General features: G+C 41.9%; 1 pseudogene; it reads left to right on the plus strand.

Annotated features, from left to right (window-relative positions):
• Positions 1-1,005: 1,005 nt before the first annotated feature.
• On the plus strand, positions 1,006-6,481 carry LOC114900449 (annotated as a pseudogene).
• The last annotated feature ends 1,115 nt before the right edge of the window (positions 6,482-7,596 follow it).

The raw sequence follows: 7,596 nt of genomic DNA on the forward strand, positions 1-7,596 counted from the left end.
GAATGAAATAAAAAATGCAATAGAGAGCATCAACAGCAGAATGAATTAAAGAGAAAAAATCTGTGAATTAAAAGATAATAACTATGGAATTATCCAGAGGGGAAAATTTTTTTTAAATTAAAAAAGGCTGAAGAAAGCCTGCATGATTTTTGGGCCACCATCAAAAGAAATGATCTGCAAATTATGGGAGTCTCAGAAGAAGAGAGGGAGAAGGGGGTGGAAAGCTTATTTAAAGACAAAATGGCTGAGAACTTTCCAAATCTGGGGAGAGATTTGGACATCCAAGTTCATGAAGTGAATAGGTCCCCAAACAAAGTCAATGTAAAGATATATTCTCTAAGACCCATTATAATAAAGCTGTCAAAATCAAAGCAAAGAGAGAATCTTAGAAACAGCAAGAGAAAAGAAGAACTTACAAGGGAACCCCCTACAAGGCTATCAGTGAATTTCTCAGCAAAGGCCTTACATGACCAGAATGAACCCACAGAAGTGCATTTCTGGGCGCTCTGAGAAGCTCTGGTTCTCTATGTCTCAGTGCAGAAAGAATTCAGTGAGAGGCAAAGAGATAGATAAGTGTTTCATTAGAATAGGATGCTTGTGAGGCTTACAAGTGGGCAGGCAAGACGGTGCTGCCCTGAGAGCTTAGTGGGCTACAGTTTTGTAATCAAAAGAAGAATAGGGAGGGGGAGAAGCCCACCTCCTTCATCATTCTTTTTTTTTTTTTTTTTTGCGGTACGCGGGCCTCTCACTGTTGTGGCCCCTTCCGCTGCGGAGCACAGGCTCTGGACGCGCAGGCTCAGCGGCCGTGGCTCACGGGCCCAGCCGCTTCGCGGCATGTGGGATCTTCCCGGACCGGGGCACGAACCCGCGTCCCCTGCATCGGCAGGTGGACTCTCAACCACTGCGCCACCAGGGAAGCCCCTTCTTCATCATTCTTGAGTAGACGAGAAGCTTCCATCATCAGCTCCTCCTCCACATTGGGCAGGGGAGTTTTCTTGTCCCCACATGGACAAGCCGGGACTGTCATGGGGCAATGGAAATGAGCGAAAAGGCAGTAACATATACTAAAATATGGTAAATCACCTCAGGTTTCAGTGTAATGTCACCTTATATTTTTGTTTTTAGTGTGAGCAGAGTAGCATGTCCTAGGAATCATTAACCTACTGAGCTCACTGGGCAGGATGTGGGTCTCATTCCACCATTGTTTTATGGTTTTGGGGCATGTCTCATGCTTCTCTTGCATGGTTTTGTTGCTAGGCAAGCCTGTTTGGTTTTGTGGTTAAGCTGCTTTCTTGGGTGATCGTTAACTTACAGGGGTCTCCCATATATATATATATATATATATATATATATATATATATTTTTTTTTTTTTTTTACTTATGATCCCTTAGTGGGATTAACTACTTAATCACCTACTTTGTCCCTTTACTCTGTCCCTATCAAGATCCTCCTCTATCAGTATCCCATCCCAGTTTTACCATTTGTGAAAGTTTTAATAATCGCATCACCACAGCACACCAAGGGCTCTCCATGCTCCAACTACCACCCGTGAAAGGGTACTCATTGCCTAAGGGATTGCTGTGAGATATCCAGCTACAGAATCCAGTGTTAGAGTCTGCTTCCTAAGACCATTTCTGGTGACACCTGTCTTAGATCCTTTGAAACAGAGCTGATGAGCTATATGGGGAGTGTTCTCAGATTCAAAGTAAAGAAGGAAGGATTGGATAGAGGGAGAAGCTGATTTGCAGTGTAGTTGTAACTGAGGCCTCACCTGACTCTCCAGGGATCTCTGGAGCTGACATGGTTCTTCTGAGTTTTCCCAATTTGAGACAAGAGGGTCTCTGTATTTATGCGTCAGCCAGTCATTGGCCATGGGCTCACCCAGGGAGGGAGCATAACCTTGGCCAAGGCCAAGAACAAGCCCTGCTGAGGGACCTAGCTGTGAGCTGTCAGCAGCTACTATTCCCAGCAGCTGGGGGTCATATGTCATTTGTCAGCCTTGGGGAGGGGATCTTGTCAGAGAACCATACTATCCACAACAAAATTTCATAACGGTAAGTGAGAAACACAAGATAAAAATTGTATTTATAATGTGGCTCCAATATTTTAAAATGTGAATATATAAAAAAATGACTGGAAGGAAGTAAACTAAACTGTTTAAGAGGTTTTTGTCTTGGAATAAGGGGTGACTTTCATTCCCCCTCTCCCCAGCCCGTATCTTATAAACACACATAAAGAACCTTAGAGTATCTTAGGGAAAACATAAAACCATCCCACTGATTCCTCTCTATGAGCTGTTCAAACCAGTCAGAAGTGAACATCAGTGTCACTTGAATGGATAAACATGCTGTAGTACCTCCAAACAATGGAATATTATTCAGCAATAAAAAGAACTGAGTTGGGCTTCCCTGGTGACACAGTGGTTAAGAATCTGCCTGCCAATGCAGGGGACACGGGTTTGAGCCCTGGTCCCGGAAGATCCCACATGCCACGGAACAACCAAGCTCATGCGCCACAACTACTGAGCCTGCGCTCTAGAGCCCACGAGCCACAACTACTGAAGCCTGTGTGCCTAGAGCCCGTGCTCTGCAACAAGAGAAGCCACCGCAATGAGAAGCCAGCGCACCACAACGAAGATTAGCCCCTGCTCGTGGCAACCAGAGAAAAGCCCGCGCTCAGCAACAAAGACCCAACGCAGCCAAAAAATAAAACAAAATAAAATAACAAAATAAATAAATTTATTTAAAAAAAAGAAAGAAATGAGCTATCAAGCAATGCAAAACATGGAATCTTAAATGCATATTAGTAGGTGAAAGAAGCCAATCCGAAGAGGCTACGCGCTGTATGATTCCAGCTACATGGTATTTTGGAAAAGGCAAGACTATGGAGACAGTAAAAATATCAGAGGTTTCCAGTGTTCAAGGGGAGAGAGGAGGAGGGATGAAGAAGTGAAGCTCAGGGGATTTTTAGGGAGGTGGAACTATTCTGCATGATACTGTATGATACATGATGGATACATGTGCATTTGTCAAAGTCTATAGAACTGTATGATACAAAGAATGAACTCTAAACTGTGGACCTTACTATTGATTTATCAATTTGTCACAAATGTACTACCCTAATGCAGGGAAAACTGTTCAGGGAAGAGGGGATATATGGGAACTCTCTGCACTATCTGCTCATTAAAAGAAAAAGAAAGAAAAAGAAAGTGAATGTTAGTTTTTGTAATCTACTAGAGGCAACAACATTCGCAGTAGTTGAGACTGAATTTAACAGATGGCAAGCTCAGCAAGCCAGGGTGAGATCTACTTATCGTGGACTGAACAAAGCCTGCTCAGGCAGTTGTGAAATATCAGAACACAAATCTACAGATAAACAGCTTCTTTGTTTACGAATGCATTAATGGGTATCACAACAGCTTGACTCTTGATTCTGGAATTCTTGCTGTTTCCTCAATGAACCATGACACAAGTGTTGAGTCTTGCTATATGCATTCATAGAATGGCAGGGAATCTGGTCCTGTGACGGGACATTTGATAAACAAACAAGGCAAACTGGAGCTGATTCTTCTGGTGACTGCCAGTGCTGGCGCCTTTTTTCCCTTTTGGCACATACCCTAAATTCCTGGCATCTACTTTTATTTTTCCTCCCAGGCCAACTGCAAAAAGGACTTGACCTCAGCTGACATAGAATGTGGAAGATTGTGTATGCATTGAAAAGTAATTCAGTCTGTTGATGAAGTTAATGAATTTTCATGGGAATTTAGTCAATACCACCCAGTGAGAGTCTGCGCTTTGAATATTTGCTCAAAGGCAATGGGGAGATAAGAACTTCTTTATCACTGCTGATTCTTTTTTTTTCTATAAGTTTATTTACTTTTGGCTACGTTGGTTCTTCGTTGCTGCGGGTGGGCTTTTCTCTAGTTGAGGCGAGCGGGGGCTACTACTCTTTGTTGCGGTGAGTAGGCTACTCATTGCGGTGGCTTCTCTTGTTGTGGAGCATGGGCTCTAGGCAGGCGGGCTTGGTAGTTGTGGCTTGCAGGCTCTAGAGCGCAGGCTCAGTAGTTGTGGCACACGGGCTTAGTTGCTCCGCGGCATGTGGGATCCTCCTGGACCAGGGCTCGAACCCCTGTCCCCTGCATTGGCAGGCGGATTCTTAAGCACTGTGCCAGCAGGGAAGTCCCTATCACTGCTGATTCTTGAAAGTAAACATTGTCTTAGAGGGACTTCCCTGGTGGCTCAGTGGTTAAGAATCCACCTGCCAGGGACTCCCCTGGTGGCACAGTGGTTAAGAATCTGCCTGTCAGTGCAGGGGACATGGGTTCGAGCCCTGGTCTGGGAAGATCCCACAAGCCACGGAGCAACTAAGCCCGAGTGCCATAACTACTGACACTGTGCTCTAGAGCCCACGAACTGCAACTACTGAGCCCGGGCACCACAACTACTGAAGCCCCTGTGCCTAGAGCCTGTGCTCCGCAACAAAAGAAGCCACTACAATGAGAAGCCTGTGCACCACAATGAAGAGTAGCCCCCGCTTGCCTCAACTATAGAAAAGCCCACGCGCAGCAACGAAGAACCAACACAGCCAAAAACAAACAAATAAATAAATAAAATAAATTAAAAAGAAGCATTGTCTCCGATACAGCTTCTGTTTCTATTGTTGATTTGCTTAAACATGTTGAGATTCTTCACTTGTACGCCTATTCACTCAGCTAACACTGATTGACTACTATGAGACAGGCACCATATGCATAAGTTATTACTGGAGGGGCTGCACTATCGTATGGTCTACTTTAGTATCAGAGTGTAGGAGGTGAGAGGACACTTCTACTTTTCTCTGCTTAGTCTTGCCTTGACTATAGAGAAGATAACTCTGTCCTGCCTTCCATTCTTCTCTTCTCTCTTTTCTTGCTTTTCTCTGAGGGTTGAGACCTGTCTGATTGGCAAGATAAGAAGAACCTTCCATTCATGGACAATGCTACCAATGGACAGTTACCATTAATTAGAAGCAAGAACACTTATCTTGCATTCTCTTAAAAAAAAATATCCATCTGGAATCTTTTTTTCTATGTAGTGGAGATCTGACATCTTTTTAGTATTAAGTTTTCCCATTTAGACATGTAGTTCATGAAGTTTTATAGTTGTCTTCCTATAGGTTCTGCACATTGTTTTGGTTAGCTTTATTTCTAGTTATTATATATATACATATTCATGTATAATTTATACATACTTTAAAAATATAAATATGTAATTTATATTTTTTCTATTGTGAGTGGACAGCTTTCTAACTGGTCATGATCATTGACTGTGTTGGTCATGTCCCTGGCTAGCTCACTGGCCTCCTTTATTAGTTCTAGTAATCTTAAAGTTGATTCTTATGGAATTTTTAGGCAGTCCAATACATTGTCTGCAAATAATGACAATTATTTTCTTCCTGATTTTTATAATTACTTTAAAATTTTTGTTCGTGTTATTGCACTGGCTAGGAGAATAATGGTGATGGTTAGAATCCCTTCTTGTTTTTATTTTAAAGGAGATACCTCTAATACTTCAACATTAAGTATAATGTCTGTGTAGTTTTTTTGGTGGATACCTGTTAACAGATTAAGGAAGTTTTTCTTCTTTTCTATTCCTAACTTGCTAAGGAAATTAAAAAAAATTTTTTTGAAATCAGTTACCAGTTACTGTTAATTAGAAGCAACAAAACTATGTCCAGGACATAGTGCTGAATGGGATCTCTTTGTTTTTACTAATGGTTCAAGATTAAATAAAGATAATAATATATTCAGAATCTCCTAAAAGCAAATATTGAAAAACCTATAAAAATGCTGATCTAAACATCAAAGTGGTAAGAGAACCAGTAGTCTCAGCCAGTAATATGTGTAGTGGCCAGGGTTTGTTGGGAGTTAGCATTTGTTTTGGTAGCTTTGATGGGGCAAATGGAAATGTCTGACAAAGGTAAGATGTGGAATTCTTCTCAAGCTCACTGCAGGTCTATTCCTCATAGCAGGGATTACATCGTCAGAGCAGAAACAAATGTGAATGAGTCTGAAAGTCTGTTCAGCCTCATGGAAACACACAATGCAAAACCACGGAAACTGAACACATGTTGCACAGACACAGACAGTGTGTCCATATTAGCACCAGGAGGTGCTCATTACATCCAATTCTGCACAGAGTGGAGAAGGCAGCCAGATGTGGGGTTAGAAAGGAGAATTTGTACCAAATACTTACATGCCTATTTGAAGCAGGAAAGAAAATTTCTCTTCCTGGAGAGATGGCTGGGAGCCACATTACTCCTCTTAAGGCTGGGTTTACTCACCCAAGGCTTGAGGTCCATCATCTTTGCCACCATTTGGAATGAGAGGAACTGAACAGGGTCTGTCTGGACTTTCCCTAAGCTCAACCCCATCAGTCGTGAGTACTGTTCTCAGTGAAGGCACGCCCAACAGCACAGTTATTGCCACCAGAACTTAAATAGTCCCTTGGTCGTTTGCTACACCCTAATGACCATATTATCATGCTTGATGTCGTTAGCCAGCAGGACCACATAGCTGGGCCAACCCCACCAGGCCCTAGTTTATTCGCACCGTACTTAATTCCAGGTGTTGGATTACCAGAAGATTTGTAGCCTGGTTTGGCACCTCTTCCTTTTTGCCCCTCTTGTCTGGAATTGCTCCTCTCATGCTCCTGTCTGAGGATCTCCCATTGTCTTCTTTCTCACCCTTCGAGCCTGCCTTTTGAATCCCCAGGCCACCTCTGCAGAGATAGAGGCTGCTTCCCATTCACTTGAAATCCACCCCAGCTGGGGAGAAGCTTGGTCCTTCAATTTCAGATAAATGCGAATGCTTCTGCAGCACCTTTATCTACGAATTACTCTTTGCATTCATATGGAATATTTATCTCCAAAAGAGCTTGGGTGTAAATGCATATTATCATCAATTTCAAGCATGTCTTTTACAACAGGAGTCCTGTAAATGATTTTAAGAGTAAAACTAAGCAAAAAGAAACGTGCTCTCTATCCTGTAAAGTTTGGGGTGGGGCTCAGAGGGAGGAGAATGTCAAAGTGCTTGTATTTTATTTATCTATTTATTTTCCACAACTAATAATAATTATTATTATTTTAAATTAAAGTATAATTGGCCTACAATACTGTTAGTTCCAGGTGCACAGAATAGTGATTTGATATTCCTTAACATTACAAAATGACCACAGGTTGAGTGATGATCTGTCACCATACAAAGTTATTAAAATACTATTGACTATATTCCTCATGCTGTATATTTCATCCTCAAGAGTTAATTTTTTTTGTAACTGGAAGTTTGAACCTCTTAATCTCCCTCACATCCCCCCACACCTCCCATCTCTGGCAACCACCTGTTTGTTTTCTGTATCTATGAGTCTGTTTCTGTTTTGTTATGTTAGTTCACTTGTTTTGTTTTTCAGATTCCACATATATGTGAAATTGTGGTATTTGTCTTTCTCCATCTGACTGATTTTACTAAGCATGACACCTCTAGGTCCATTCATGTTGTCACAAATGGTAATATTCCATTCTTTTTTATTGCTGAGTTATATTCCTTTGTATATACATAT

The sequence above is a fragment of the Monodon monoceros genome, unplaced genomic scaffold (assembly GCF_005190385.1).
Source record: "Monodon monoceros isolate NGI ecotype Baffin Bay Population unplaced genomic scaffold, NGI_Narwhal_1 Super_Scaffold_19, whole genome shotgun sequence".
In the NCBI taxonomy this organism is placed as follows: domain Eukaryota; kingdom Metazoa; phylum Chordata; class Mammalia; order Artiodactyla; family Monodontidae; genus Monodon; species Monodon monoceros.